Source organism: Primulina eburnea, chromosome 12 (assembly GCF_022965805.1).
Source record: "Primulina eburnea isolate SZY01 chromosome 12, ASM2296580v1, whole genome shotgun sequence".
Classification (NCBI taxonomy): Eukaryota; Viridiplantae; Streptophyta; class Magnoliopsida; order Lamiales; family Gesneriaceae; genus Primulina; species Primulina eburnea.
The window spans coordinates 36,655,890-36,672,684 of record NC_133112.1 but is presented as its reverse complement, the minus strand read 5'-3'; the positions used below and the strand labels follow the sequence as shown (position 1 = coordinate 36,672,684).

The window sequence follows — 16,795 nt, the reverse complement described above, 5'->3', positions numbered from 1 at the left end:
CCTTTCCGTAGAATTTCCACTCTGCTGTCATCGGGTCTGAATCTAACAATCTTGTGGAAACAATCCACGGTGGCTCTGTACTTAGTTAACATATCGATCCCAACAATGCAATCAAAATCAGCTAACCCAAGTACTATGCAATCTAGATCAATTTCATGACTCTCAAACTGTAAGATGCAATGTCTAACCGTAGTTACTGATATCAAACCACTTCCTAACGGAGAAGTAATAGACACAACATCTAACAAAGACTCAACAGGAAAGGAATGCAATAATGCAAATCGTTCTGAAATGAATGTATGCGATGCACCCGTATCTATCAATATATAAGCAGGATAACCGCAAAGGAAACAGTTACCTGCAATGACATCATCTGGGGCATCCTATGCTTGCTCCTCCGTCAACGCAAACACCTGGGCTTGTTGTCGGAGAGGCTGACTCACAGTCTGGCTACCTCTAGCTCGAGGCTGGGTCTGTGGAGGAGTAGGTTGAAAGGAATGAACCGATGAAGCTTGCCTCTCAGGCTGAGTCACGGAGGCAGACGACCCTGCAGCCTGAAACCTAGATGCACCACCTCTCTGAGGACAGACCTTGGCATAATGTCCCTGTTGCTTACATATGTTACATTTGCCCACTACACCCTGACACTGTTCTGTGGCATGGCGACCTCCACAAGTGTTGCAATACATACCTGTCACATCTGTACTTTGGCCAGGATCTCTCTATCTTGACCCGCTGGAGCTCGACGAACTGTTCCCTACCCTCTTAAACTGTTTGCCCTTCGCTTTCAGCTGATCCTTTCGCCCACTACTGCTACCACCACTCTCAAATCGAGGAAGAGGAATTTGGGATGGAGGTAGTGGCAGTCTCGAACTCGGTGCAACATACGGAGCACTCCGTTGCCTAAGCAATCCTGCCTCGGCTCCTTTGGCACGGTTCAATGCCTCAGCGAAATTGTCGGGTCTCCCAGTATTTACCAACGTAAAGATATCTGGATTCAAGCCATTTATAAACTGGTCTGCCATGGCCTCATCATTTCCTGAAACATGAGGTGCAAAACGAAGCAAAGAAGAAAATTTAGCAACATACTCTTCAATGTTCAATAGCCCTTGCCTCTGGTTGGCAAACTCAGCGCCTTTATCTTTACGGTAGGATATAGGAAAGAATCGCTGATAAAACTCGGTCTTGAACACTTTCCATGTAATCTCGGGGCCACGATGTTCTAGTGCTCTCTTGATATTCAACCACCAATACTTAGCAACGTCTTGCAGTTGATGGCCAATGAGCTTCACTCGTTTCTCATCACTGTATCCTAGAGACTCGAATAACATCTCGACGTCCTCCAACCAGCTTTCACATGCGATTTCATTTTCTGTACCTTTTAAAGTTGGCGGTCGAAAGGACTGAAATCGCTTTAACAAAGTCTCCATAGGGGTCGCAGTCACATCCATCGGATCACCGGATGTGCTACCCTGCTCTGGTGCTGGTGGTCGCAAAGGTACAACCGCTCTTCTAGGAGGCATGTATTTGATATACAAACAGATTAGTACACAATCTATACAATCTGTCTCAGCCCTCCTCTGATCATTTACCTCTGATCCAGAATCGGTTCTGATTCAATCTTAACCAATACATGCTGAAAATCAAATCAGATAACAAACAACATGTAATAGGGAAAGCAATAAATCATGATATGCTAGCATGATATAAGCAAGGAAGATGACTCGATCTACCCTGCTCATTCTATTCTATCACAGTCTACAGAACCTACAGCTCTGATACCACCTGTTGTGGGGACCCGGGCTCTAACTCTTTTCTTTGGGATTTAATGGATCATTAATATAAAAAGTGGGTCAAATTTTTGCTTTTACATTAACTCAAATGAAAGCTAACACAAGGAGGTTATATGTTATTCAACAACATAATATACATAAACATGAGATACAAACATGTCTGGTTCCAACCATATTCAACAACTAGTAATTAAATACAGTACATGCCAAAAGTACAACTACTAGTTCTTCTGCTATGCCCGAGATCACCACGCTATATCCATCTCTCATCCTCTGCGTGACCCAGATCCTGCCCCACCTGTTGTTATGCACACATACAAACATAACAACAGCCGGAAACTCCGGTGAGGACAAATCCCAGTATAAACATGTATACATGCATATAATCAATCTAAAACATGAAACATGCTATCATGAATGACATCTATATATACACGCAATGCGAATCAAATCATGTCTGGACTCGACTCGACTATAACTCTAGGGATCCCGGTGTGAATAAGACGTCAATGGCTGTCACCTACCCTCCCACTCGGGGTGACTGTACGTCTTATTCCTAGACTTCGGTCTGAGCTGTATCAACGACTGCAATAGGAGTCAAAGCTGCTCCTAAGCTGAGATACACCGAACATCTAGATATTTGACAATGGCTGTCAAAGACTCTCCTATCTTAGATGCAATGAATATCAATCTGTAAACAAAGCATACTCATATTCATATCTGAATATAACAAGGATCATACATGCTTGAATACAATTCTATAATCAAAGCATAATCATGTTACAAGATATACAACAATTCTAGTATGTGATTTCTGTTGGGAAACTCAAATGATATCTTATTTGAGTTGTGGCTTCCCAAACAAACATGGCTTATACCTTTCTTGTTGGACCGTTATCGATGTCGGGGTCTCGAAGTCGAATTGATGCACAATTAATTTGAAATGGCAATGTTCAATACACATTCTGTTAATTCCTAACTTAATTCAACACATTTACAAATCACTAGTACATCTCGACACAATTTGACGGCATAACGACGTATTTTCTCGATACCGGTTAATCCAATTCTCAACAATCAACATTGTACAATTCTCAACTCATAATCATTCTCATAAACATAAGATAATACTCAAATTCTGTATAATCTTAGCTCTAAACATGCTGAAACTAACAACCATAGCATATAACATCCGTTTCTTGATCCGGTTGCGAATATATTATGTTCAATACATCAAGAACACAATATAACTAACATATTACAATTTCCCCAACATTTATAATTCGAAACATGTTGGAATTACATAAAACTTACATCACCTTGTAGCTAATGATGAGAGGAACTCAAAACCAAAATCGGATTTAAATTTGGATGTGTAAATACTACAAAATCATAACCTTAAAGCATGAGAAATGAAGCGTCTCTCCACTCTCTCCCTCGGCTGCAGCTGCTAGAATGAAAGGAAGAAGAGATTGACAACACATCATATTGCATGGTTAAGGGCAAGTGACTTATTTTTCAAGCAACACGCAAGACCGCGGGTGCGGTGATCTCCTTAGCGCGGGTGCGCTGTGCCTTCGGCAGGTCTTGCGTTTTCTGAAATTTAACGACCGCGGGTGCGGTCCCTGCATGACCGCGGGTGCGGTCCTGCTTTGAATAAACTTGCCAACTTTCTGCCCATGCACCGCGGGTGCGGTATCTCCTAGCACCGCAGGTGCGGTGTGGCGTCAACAGCACACTCAAAATTCCATACTTTATGACCGCGGGTGCACTCTTGTTCTAAGCACGGGGGCGGTCTCTCACACATGAAATATTTTGTACTTTCATCTTATGACATGCATTCTCATATCCTCCGAGTCGTACGACAATGAAAACTAATAATCTCGAGCCTTACAATATTCCAGCACCTGAATCAATATAAGCAGCAAAATATTCTGCCTTATATTGTTCATACAACATTCCAATTGGAATATATATGGAGAATGGGCTTGTGGTCATTGGATTTTCCACATCTTATCATTTGCCATAAACTTCATTCCATATTCTAGACGTTTCCAGGGTTTGTGTTCCTCGAGAAACTCTAGTCCAAGAATCAGTCGATCTGATTCTTTCCCTGGAATTCCTTGAATGTGAACTTTTAATTCTCCGATATTAATCAGTCCTTGGTAATTTCTTATCACAAGTTGTTCCAAATAGTATATTGAATTACAAGGAAATTGATTCCTTTGTTTTGTAATATCAAATACTATTTCAATTTCCTTCCACCCTTCTGGGCATCTTAGTTTTCCTATTGTAGAAAAACTTTTCGGCTCCTGTTGGGCTTCTATGGCAGGCGTTTTTCCCCACCTGTAACTCGTAATTCTATCTCCTTGAAAAGATAGTCTTCTTGATTCCAATCTAAGACTTTGAGTTCTTTGTAAAATCGGTTTGTCTTGGATCTGGATATCGGTTTCCTGTATTAAAGGAAACTCAACTCTTTCCGGATAAATTGCCTGAGCAACTTTTCCGAATATCTCGGGTATTTCAATGAACTCGTTTCTACTAAACAACTCAGAATGATGTGTATTAGATAGAGGATATGAAATTTGATAAGTAATAGAGTATGGTTTATTACCTTCTTTCATCAGTCTTTTTTCCTTGAAGTTCTGATGCAATGTCAAGGCTCGGCTGAAATCTCGATCTGCCAGGTTGTATGCTATCCTTGGATAGATTACTCCTACAATCTTTCCTGCACAGAGATTTCCTGAGATTGTCCCCAGTACTAAATCTTGTAGATTCCCCATTCTTTTATCGCATATAGCAATATCAATAGGTGAATCTATTCCTTCCTTGAAAGTAGCTTTTATCATTATTTGGATTGCTCCAATATGAATCCAAGACATAGTCCTTGCTACTTCTATCTTGAGTTTTTTTAATTCCTCCTTAATTTCTTCAGAAGGAATTAACTACATCTCCATTTTATTTCCCGTAAGTTCCATTGGGATTGTCATTTCCCTTCTAGAAACTTTATAGATTAGATGATGCTTTCTGTTTCTTAGGCCAAGACTTCCTAAGAACTTCTCTACATGTCCTGCAGAGAATCCTTGATATCTCTGTAGACTGGGGTTTTCTCTCATGATCCTTTGGACAATATTATTAGAGATTGTTGTCTGGCTAAAAAATCCAGACAAATATTCATGTGTTTCGTGTCTAAACACCTCGTCCTCAGTCGGATCCCGATTCAGTTCCATCGGATTCTCCTTGACTTAGAACTTCTTCTTCTTCATATATACTTTCATCTGAGGCAATGTCCTCAAATCGGTATACTTGAATAAGATCTTGGTAATAAACTGCTTCTTCAATATCCGTGGTAGGATCGAAACGTTTAATACCTCTTTTCTCATTTTCTGGACAATTGGTCGAGATATGACCTCTTGCTCCACATATCCCGCAATTACAATCCTTGAAACTTTCATTTGCTCGAGTATGAGCTCTTCTGAAAGTTTTCTTCGTAGGTGTTATTCCTGTGTTTTGAGATGTACTCGATGCCTGGGATGATATCCTACTCCTTGATGGTCCGCTTCTTTGTCCAGATTTATAAGATCTGGCTTTCTGTCTAGACCATACAGTTCTTGGCTTCCAAGAACTTCTTCCACTTCTAGCAAAAGGATGAGTTCTAAAACTTTTCCTCTTATGCTTATGTGGTTTGCTTCCAATAATTGTTGGAAGATCATTTTCCTTACAACACAAAGGAGTTCTTTTGTTGATACCCCTTAAACATTTGTAATTCTTTTGTAATGCTGCCATATGGCACCATTCTGCCAATTTTTCTTTAAGGAAAGAGGCTCTTCTTGCCAACGTATCTGGATTACCAGGATCGTATTCCCTTATGAGCATTTCTCTCCAAGGGCTTGGCATTTTAGCGAAGAAAAGCTGCATAGCTATATCTTCTTCAACTCCTGAATTCCATCGATATTTTGTGAATAACATAATGTATTCATCTACCAAACATATATCGTGTAATTCAAGACTATACAGAGCTTGAGTATATTTCTTCCTCTTCTCTGTATCTTGACTGTTAAAATAGTCTACCCCTATAAATTGTGCTTTAAATAGGGTAGCCATTTTTCCGGCAATCTCACTTAGAGATTCTCCGGCCAGGACTGACTCTTTCATTTCTAAAGAATTCATGTCCCAGGCAATCTTCACCGATCCCATTAGACTCATTTCTAAAAGTTTAATGAATCCTTCTTTGTTGAGATCAAGTGTTCCTGCTGCGATTCTCATAGCAGATGTCCAATCATCTATGAGATCTTCTCTGTTTTTGAAATCTAATACATCAAGGTTAAGCATAACCCCATAAGGATGTATAGGATCTAAAACAGTCTTCCCATAGGGTGTTTGGTGCAAGGGAATTTGATTTCTCCTTGTCCTTGCACCCGCTGGGTGTGATCCTCCACCAGTATGGAAATCTGATTGGGATTCTCTCATATTAACATTCTGAGATCCCACACTTTCCCTTGGTGGTTCCTGAGAAGATGACCAGGTTATAGCAGGTATTTCACCTCCTGCTGTATTCATTTTCAGATCTACAACTTTGAGATTTGCGAAAGATTCCGCAAGCTCTTGTAGATCCTCCAAACCAATCCTTTCTAAAGTTGTCATCAGATCAATTTCTTTTCTGAGACAGACTTGATTAGATTGATCATCTTTTCTTCTTCAGTCAACGGTTTTGACACCACTCTGGCCTTTCCTTGTTGGTGTAACAAGGGTTCAGTACCGAATGAGGGTGGTAACCATCCCCCTGAAGTCCTTTTACTAGAACCTGATTGTTGTTCTAGTTTCTGGATTCTTATTTGAATATCCTTTAATATTCCAAGAATTTCTTCCTGGTTTTTAAGGATTTCGTCAACTCGTTGAGGTACACAATATAGCATGTTGCCATAATTTTGTACTGTTTTCTGGATTTCTCTAAGATCTAAAGAGAGCTTAGAGGAGTCTGGTACTATCTCCAGAAACTTATTTGCTTGAATCATAAGTTTACCTGAGAATTTACCTGAGGGTGCTGATGCTTCCCTTTTTGTTTCTGATGCTTCTCTTTTTGTTTCTGATATCTAACAATAGTTAGATAAACTTGTGTATATTCCAAAATATTGGAATAAATCTTGTAAATTATTTTTCTCGAACCTAAGTTCGGATTCATAATTTTTTCGAAATTCTCCTTCTCATACAATTAGTTACTTAGTAAAAGTAAAATTTGTGTTTGAAATAAATTAACCTTACGCTCTGATACCATTTTTGAAAGCTCGGAGGATCAATTAAAAATTACTAAAGAATAAGGGTTATTTTTGTCTTTTTTTAAACTTATAGGGAGTTTGAACAAAGTTTTTTAGGTTTAGGGAGTTGAAATAAATTTTAGTTGGGTATTAGGGATTTATCTACAATTTACCCTTCTTTTAAACTGAAAATATTCATTTGAATAAAAGTGTTAAATCATCAACCAAAACTATTTTCATGGCTTTGATACCATCTGTGGCTTGGAATACAAATTTGAGAATGATACATGACGTTGTTTTACCAAAAGTTTTCTTAGTGGCTTGCGCACACATGAAGGTTATTGGTTTACAGTCGTTATATCATATTCAAATAATTGAACTAATAAAATGAAGTATTTAATTTCTAGAATAAGAATGAATATAAGGTTTATCTATGGTAATTTTACAAAACATAAAAGGAATTACAAAAGATATATCAGAGAAATTAAACAACAGAAGATTTACTGAAGACTAACTCAGAAACATAAATTCATAAAAAAATCACTCATAAACGTCTTAAACGCCATTTTTCGGCTAAGCAGGCTGAATGGCTACAACATGAATTTATTATTTCCAGGCACGCTTTTATCCTTTATAGTCTACTACTAAAATACTTATAGTCCCTAAACATTTCAATATAATATTTTTAGTCTCCTAAACTTTAAAATATGTTACGTAATTAGTATTTGTTGTTAAATATTTAAATTTACCGTTGGCTAATTTTGTGATACTTATTCAACTTTTGGAACCAAAAGTGTTTATAAATGTCATAAACCAAAAATATTATAGCAAATACAAGGAGATAGAGTATTTGTCGCTGCTGGATGATGTTCGAGTTGATGGAGTAGATTTGTGTTTGACCTAAAGTCAAAAGTTCGATTTTCCTACCAATACTTTATCGGGCAAGCATTTCGTACATGGTTTGTCCAGTGTAGTTTAAATGACTAGAATGATTGCAAGCTATTGCTTTAGTCAGAGAATTATCTAATATGTATCTAAAGATAATGATTACGAGTTCTCATATTAATAATAATAAAAATAATAATTAAATAAATAGGTGAGTATTTGCTGTGTAATTTTTTTTTAATATATTTATTATTATATAACCACTCTAAAGTTTTAATAATTTTTCTATGGATTTTTCACACAAGAAAAATCGTGCAATAAGATGAAAATGACTAAATATTATAATTAGAAATTTATATAATAAATAGTTTTTAAAATATAAATTATAAATAATTTTTAAAATATAAATTATAGATAATTGATTAAATTTTTAAAAAAATATTCTATAAATATTGTGGCGCCCCAAACCTCGCCACGTAATCATGCAACATGTGACGTCATATGCATAAAAATTTTCTTTTCGGCGACGTAATAATATAATGCATATACGACAAAATAGTGCAATCACCACACTATCTACGTCAGTGTAGCAGAAACAGTATAATAAATACACACATACAACTCAAATAAGACAATAAGTTATATTGTCTCTATCTACTATCAACTACAGGACTGTTTGACTAGACACACCTAGTCCTTCACCACTATCCTGTCTCACGCATAGTCCTGTAACCTGCCCAACAGAAACAGCCCTCAAAGGGTGAGCATATACAACAATCATCATCGTAATACATAACAGTTATATTAACAACATAAAATATAACTGAAATCATAATAGAAATACCCCCTTTGCCGTTTCTAGACAATCAACCAACAACAACCTCCACAACATCACAATGCAACAACATCGACGATACGTCGCACCCCAACACCGGCGACAACAATATCGTCGAACGAACAACAACATCGACGATACGTCGCACCCCAACACCGGCGACAGCAATATCGTTGAACGAACAACATCAACGAGACGTCTCCCAACAACGATGGTCAACAATATCAACAATAATAAACAACAACAAATATAATATCAAATCACCCAATTCCGGTGATTTATCATCGTTCAACGCAATAGTATTCATCAATACTAAACAATAACAACATATGCTCGTACGTCAACACGTACCTGATAATCGAGTATATATAAAATCTGGCTATTTCTTTGATCCCGAGGCTTGTGATGTATCTAAATAATTCAACAATAATTATCAGATCATTGTCACCGTATCAACAGTTATAACAGCCTCAATATATAACATCAAATAGCCCAACAACAATTAGTTCAACAAAATATAAAACTCGATTATAAATTATTATCGCTCCACAATTTAATATTCTGGTGTATTTAATTAACAATAATACCATCAAATACACCCTAATTAATTTAACATCAAATAATAGGATATTTTACAATATCCGTCAAATTGCGAAAACTTTATATCAACGTGTAGCCTATACTTCGTAGACTCCGAATATATAATCAGAATTAATAACAACTGACAAACAACTCTCCAATCTCAACCCAACGATTAAAAATCCCTAATTATAATAAATTAGGAATAATTCAAAACAACATCACTGTAATCTTCTCTACTTCGTTAAAATCATACACTATTCAACAATCTTCAATTTCAGTATGATTTAAAAATTTATCGGAATTATTCCAAAAATCGACGAATTTCAAACACCGCCAAAACTATAAAATTTATACCTCAAATCGAAGACGTCGTGTCAACGATTCCAAAACTGAAGTCGGTTCATCGAATGGATAAACCGATAAGTCGTACGATCGAAAAAAAAAATACAAAACTTTATTTATTTCTTTCTCCTCTCCTCCCTGCTAAACGTCTCTGTTGGTTCCCTTATCTTTCGTGTGGTGGAATTGAAATAATCAATTCCACCGCCTCAAATTTTCATTTTTTTCTTTTTTTTTAAATATTATATTATATTATATTAATAAAATAATATAATATAATATTTAAAATTTTAACACCGGTATATCCTTTTGGATCAGTCAAACAATCAAATTTTCCAAAACTCAAAACATGGAACTTCTATATCTTTGAGTTTTCTACGTTATATCCAAATTTCAAATCATTTGGACTTCATATGACCAACATATGTCATATTTCTCTCTTTAAAAATCGTTAATTATTTAGTAATATCATATTACTAAATCAACAACTTGTAATATTTACTTCAGGCATTACATTTCTACCCCTCTTAAATGAATTTCGACCCCGAAATTAAGTAAAAGCAACAATAACATGTGTAAATAAAGATACGTCATACCATCAAAATAAGTAGGGGTAGAGCTCCCTCATATGCCGCTCTGTCTCCCAAGTAGCCTCTTCGACACCTCTATGCTCCCACTGAACCTTCACCATCGGTATAATCTTACTAAGAAGCTTTCGTTCAGATCGATCCAAAATACAAACTGGTCTCTCAACATAAGACACATCAGGATCTAACTGAATCTCAGAAATATCCAACACATGTAAAGGGTCTGGTTCATACTTCCGTAACATCGACACATGAAACACATCATGAATACCAGATAAAGATGGAGGTAGAGCCAACCGATAAGCCAACGTGCCTATCCGCTGCAATATCTCATACGGACCAACATACCTCGGTGCCAACTTTCCCTTCATACCAAATCGCATTGTGCCACGAAAAGGAGAAACTTTCAAAAATACTCGATCGCCCTGCTGAAACTCTAAGGGTCTTCGTCTTCTATTTGCATAGGCGGCCTGTCTATCTTGAGCTTCTTTCAATAGCTGCTGTATCAATTTTACTTTCTGTTCCATTTCATGAATCATATCAGGACCGGTAACTGCAGCTCGATCATCGTCATCCCAGTATAACGGAGATCTACAACGTTTCCCATACAATGCCTCAAATGGAGCCATCTGAATACTACTCTGATAACTATTGTTATACGCAAACTCTACCAATGGAATAGATGACTGCCAACCAGATTTAAAATCCATAACATAAGCACGCAACATATCCTCCAGCATCTGAATAGTACGCTCAGTCTGACCATCTGTCTGTGGATGATAAGCCGTACTCAATCTCAACTCTGTCCCCATCGCAGTCTGCAATCCTTCCCAAAAATGAGAAGTAAATCGAGGATCTCTATCAGAAATAATAGACACTGGAATCCCATGCAACCGTACGATCTCTCATATATACAACTGTGCCATCGTCAAGTACGTACTACTCATGCTATAGGGTATAAAATGTGCAACTTTCGTCAATCGATCAACGATCACCCAAATAGCATCAATAGTTCCAGTGCTTCTTGGCAAATGAGTCACAAAATCCATCGATATGTGTTCCCATTTCCAAGTCGGTACTTCTAAACTCCTCAATTCACCTCCTGGCATTCTCCTCTCAGCTTTGATTTGTTGACAATTGAGACATCGACGTACAAAATCAATCACATCACGTTTCATCCCCTTCCACCAAAACTGAGAACGGATATCCTTATACATCTTCTTGCCACCAGGGTGGATAGAATATCTACTACAATGTGCACGCCGCAACAGGCCCTGGCGCAACTCAGATATATCAGAAATGACCTATCTATCGTTCATCCTCAAACTGCCATCATCAGCCACTCTAAAACGAGTATCTTGTTTCTGAGAAACCAACTCCTTCCATCGCTGAACTCTCTCGTCTGTCATCTGTGCATCACGAATACAACCATATATATCAGGTTCAGCTAATAAGGTAGATACCTGGATAGGAGTCGTCGAGATATCAAAATCATATCCCAAGGAACAACAAGACATCATCATAGCTGATAAACAACTCACATCCTCTGCTGTACAACTCACTTTACGGCTCAATGCATCAGCTGTAAGATTGGCTCGACCAGGATGATATTCAATCTCACAATCATAATCCTTCAACAAATCTAGCCATCGTCTCTGTCTCATATTCAACTCTGTTTGTGTAAACAGAAATCTCAAGCTCTTATGATCAGTATAAATTGTAAACGAGGTACCATATAAATAGTGTCGCCATATCTTCAAGGCAAAGATAATGGCTGCCAACTCCAAGTCATGCACAGGGTACCTTGTTTCGTGTGGTTTCAGCTGTCTCGAGGCATATGCCACAACATGTCGATCTTGCATCAAAACACATCACAAACCATGTAATGATGCATCAGTATAAACAACAAACCTCTCGTTTTCTGTAGGGATTGATAACACCGGTGCAGTCGTCAGTCGGTGCTTCAACTCCTGAAAACTCCTCTCACATGCTTCAGACCACTGAAATCGCACACCTTTCTGAGTCAATTGTGTCAAAGGCCTAGCAATCTTTGAAAATCCCTCGATAAATCGACGATAATAACCTGCTAAACCCAAGAAACTACGGATCTCTGGTATAGATGTAGGTGCAGACCACTGTAACACGGCTTCGACCTTCGTTGGATCAACAGAAATCCCATCTCTCGATATAACATGACCCAAGAAGACCACTCGATCCAACCAAAACTCACACTTACTGAGTTTGGCATACAACTGTCTATCTCGCAACACCTGTAACACTGAACGCAAGTGCCCTGCATGCTCAGCCTCACTCCTGGAATATATCAATATATCATCAATAAATACAATAACAAACTGATCGAGATAAGGCTGAAATACCCTATTCATCAAACTCATGAACACAGCTGGAGCATTCGTCAACCCAAATGGCATGACTAAAAACTCGTAATGCCCATATCTGGTCCTGAATGCTGTCTTCTGAATATCCTCCTCTCTAACTCGTATCTGATGATATCCTGCCCTCAAATCAATCTTCGAGTATACCGAGGTTCCTTGTAACTGATCAAACAAATCATCAATACGAGGGAGGGGATATTTATTCTTAATCGTTACCTTATTCAGCTGTCGATAATCAATACAAAGCCGCATCGTTCCATCTTTCTTTCTCACAAATAGGACTGGTGCACCCCAAGGAGATACACTAGGGCGAATGTATCCCTTGTCCAGCAAGTCTTGCAACTGGGCTTTCAACTCTCTCAACTCTGCTGGTGCCATCCTGTAAGGAGTACGAGAAATAGGGGAAGTACCTGACATCAACTCAATCCCAAACTCCACCTCACGAACTGGTGGGAAGCCTGAAATCTCATCAGGAAATACATCAGCAAACTCAGCAACTATAGGTATCTCCTCTATTTCCACCTCCTTCTTCTTCTCTGTCACGTCTACAGCATAAATAAGATAACCGTCATGTCCATGCTCTAATAACCGAGACATCCGGATTGCAGATACCAATGGAACACGGGGACGAGAACCCTTTCCATAAAATGTCCAACGCTCTTTCTCATCTGTATAAAAATATACTACCCGCTGATAACAATAAACTGTCGCACAATATCTCTTCAGCACATTAATTCCCACAATACAATCAAAATCAGTCATCTCTAGAATAATCATATCAGATCTCAGCTCATAGCCCTCATAAGAAATAATACCATATGATATCATAGATACAACTGATATATCAACTCCAGAGGGTGTCGAAACAGAAAGAGGCATAGCCAATGGAGATGAGCGCATATGATGCTCAGCCACAAACCTCTTCGATATAAATGTATACGAGGCACCAGTATCAATAAGAATATAAGCAGGATAAGAACATAAATAACACTTATCCGCTATCATCTCTTCTCGTGCTTCCTCTGCCTGCTCTCGTGTCAAAGCATACACCTGTGCCTGAGGCGGACCAGCTCCCTGCATACCTGGCTGTCCTCCAGAAGGTCGTGGTTTAAACTGCTGAGGCTGTCGTCCTCCTCTCCCTGAGGATCTACCTCTATCACTCTTGGGCTCTCGCTGTCCCTCACGACTAGGACACTGTCTCGCCAGATGACCAACACCGCCACACTCAAAACAAGTGATCTCGGTCTGTGTACAATCTCTGATCAGATGAGGTCCCCCACAACGAAAACATCTCACTACTCTGGACTCTCCTCTCTGCCCCTGAACAGACTGAGAACTGCTCCCACGACTCTCACCACGTCGTGAATCAAATCGACGCTTCCGAGATGATGCTGAAGAAGAAGATGAACCCTTCTGATATTTAAAAGATTGTCCTTGTGGTCGCAATGACTCCTTAGTCGGCTCTGATAATCGTCCCTTAGCCCCATACTCCTGCATCACCAACTCAGCCATCTCAGCCCTCGTCACTGCATCCTCAAATGATACCAGGTTATTTGATTGCACACGATCAAATAACTCTAACTTCAACCCTTTCAAGAAATGCCTCATCTTAGCATGAACATTCGTAGCAATATGTGGCACATATTTCAGCAATGCAGAATATCGAGTCTCATACTCAGCAACAGACATACTACCCTGTCTCAAATTCTCAAATTCTTTCTCTTTCTTTTGTCTGGCAGCTATAGAAAAATATTTATCAAAAAAACGAGACCGAAACACATCCCAATCAACAGTACGACCCTGAGCTCTCAATCCGGCCTCAGTCGTCTTCCACCACAATAGTACATTCCGCGAAAGCTGAAATGTAGCCAATCGTAACCAAGCAGACCTAGCACACGGTGCAGTCACAAATATCTGCTATATCCTCTCAATCCACTCCTCTGCTCGCTCACCAGTCTCAGAACTATCAAATCTCGGTGGAAGATAACTGTTAAACTGTGCCAAAGTCAACTCACCAGGCAATAAAGGCTGATCTGCAGGTGCCTGTCCCATAGGAAGAGGTGGAAATGGATTCATCTGTCCAAACCCACTGTCAACCTCATCTGTTTCCTCGTGTGGATGTACCTGTTCTCTAGCTGCCATGACTGGAAATCAAATTGTTAATCATAACATTTAACAATTATAATCCAGTAATCATCATCACAACTTTCACACGAAAGCACACGCAACTAAAGAACAATCAATCACATCGAGAAATTATCAACAAAAAGTCAAATGCACAGACACACGCAGATAATATCGACATCCAACTCCCTCATCACAAACCCAACTCCTAACCATCCCAGACATCTAACATATGCTCTGATACCACCAAATGTGGCGCCCCAAACCTCGCCACGTAATCATACAACATGTGACGTCATATGCATAAATTTTTTTTTTCGACGACGTAATAATATAATGCATATACGACAAAATAGTGCAATCACCACACTATCTACGTCAGTGTAGCAGAAACAGTATAATAAATACACACATACAACTCAAATAAGACAATAAGTTATACTGTCTCTATCTACTATCAACTACAGGACTGTTTGACTAGACACACCTAGTCCTTCACCACTATCATGTCTCACGCATAGTCCTGTAACCTGCCCAACAGAAACAGCCCTCAAAGGGTGAGCATATACAACAATCATCATCGTAATACATAACAGTTATATTAAAAACATAAAATATAACTGAAATCATAATAGAAATACCCCCTTTGCCGTTTCTGGACAATCAGCCAACAACAACCTCCACAACATCACAATGCAACAACATCGACGATACGCGCACCCCAACACCGGCGACAACAATATCGTCGAACGAACAACAACATCGACGATACGTCGCACCCCAACACCGGCGACAGCAATATCGTCGAACGAATAACAACATCAACGATACGTCGCACCCCAACACCGGCGACAGCAATATCGTTGAACGAACAACATCAACAAGACGTCTCCCAACAACGATGGTCAACAATATCAACAATAATAAACAACAACAAATATAATATCAAATCACCCAATTCCGGTGATTTATCATCGTTCAACGCAATAGTATTCATCAATACTAAACAATAACAACATATGCTCGTACGTCAACACGTACCTGATAATCGAGTATATATAAATCTGGCTATTTCTTTGATCCCGAGGCTTGTGATGTATCTAAATAATTCAACAATAATTATCAGATCATTGTCACCGTATCAACACAGTTATAACAGCCTCAATATATAACATCAAATAGCCCAACAACAATTAGTTCAACAAAATATAAAACTCGATTATAAATTATTATCGCTCCACAATTTAATATTCTGGTGTATTTAATTAACAATAATACCATCAAATACACCCTAATTAATTTAACATCAAATAATAGGATATTTTACAATATCCGTCAAATTGCGAAAACTTTATATCAACGTGTAGCCTATACTTCGTAGAATCCGAATATATAATCAGAATTAATAACAACTGACAAACAACTCTCCAATCTCAACCCAACGATTAAAAATCCCTAATTATAATAAATTAGGAATAATTCAAAACAACATCACTATAATCTTCTCTACTTCGTTAAAATCATACACTATTCAACAATCTTCAATTTCAGTATGATTTAACAATTTATCGGAATTATTCCAAAAATCGACGAATTTCAAACACCGCCAAAACTATAAAATTTATACCTCAAATCGAAGACGTCGTGTCAACGATTCCAAAACTGAAGTCGGTTCTTCGAATGGATAAACTGATACTTGCCTCAAATTTTCAATTTTTCTTTTTTTAATTGTTATATTATATTATATTAATAAAATAATATAATATAATATTTAAAATTTTAACACCGGTATATCCTTTTGGATCAGTCAAACAATCAAATTTTCCAAAACTCAAAACATGGAACTTCTATATCTTTGAGTTTTCTACGTTATATCCAAATTTCAAATCATTTGGACTTCATATGACCAACATATGTCATATTTCTCTCTTTAAAAATCGTTAATTATTTAGTAATATCATATTACTAAATCAACAACTTGTAATATTTACTTCAGGCA

At 38.1% G+C, this 16,795-nt stretch overlaps 1 long non-coding RNA gene across 1 annotated transcript in view; it reads right to left on the bottom strand.

Moving 5' to 3' along the window:
- Nucleotides 1–8,459: 8,459 nt before the first annotated feature.
- Nucleotides 8,460–16,795, bottom strand: part of LOC140807819 (uncharacterized) — a 51,220-nt gene continuing 42,884 nt past the window's right edge. The window contains exon 3 of the long non-coding RNA XR_012112771.1: nt 8,460–9,179. This is a non-coding gene — a long non-coding RNA (uncharacterized lncRNA). The remainder of the gene's footprint in view (nt 9,180–16,795) is intronic.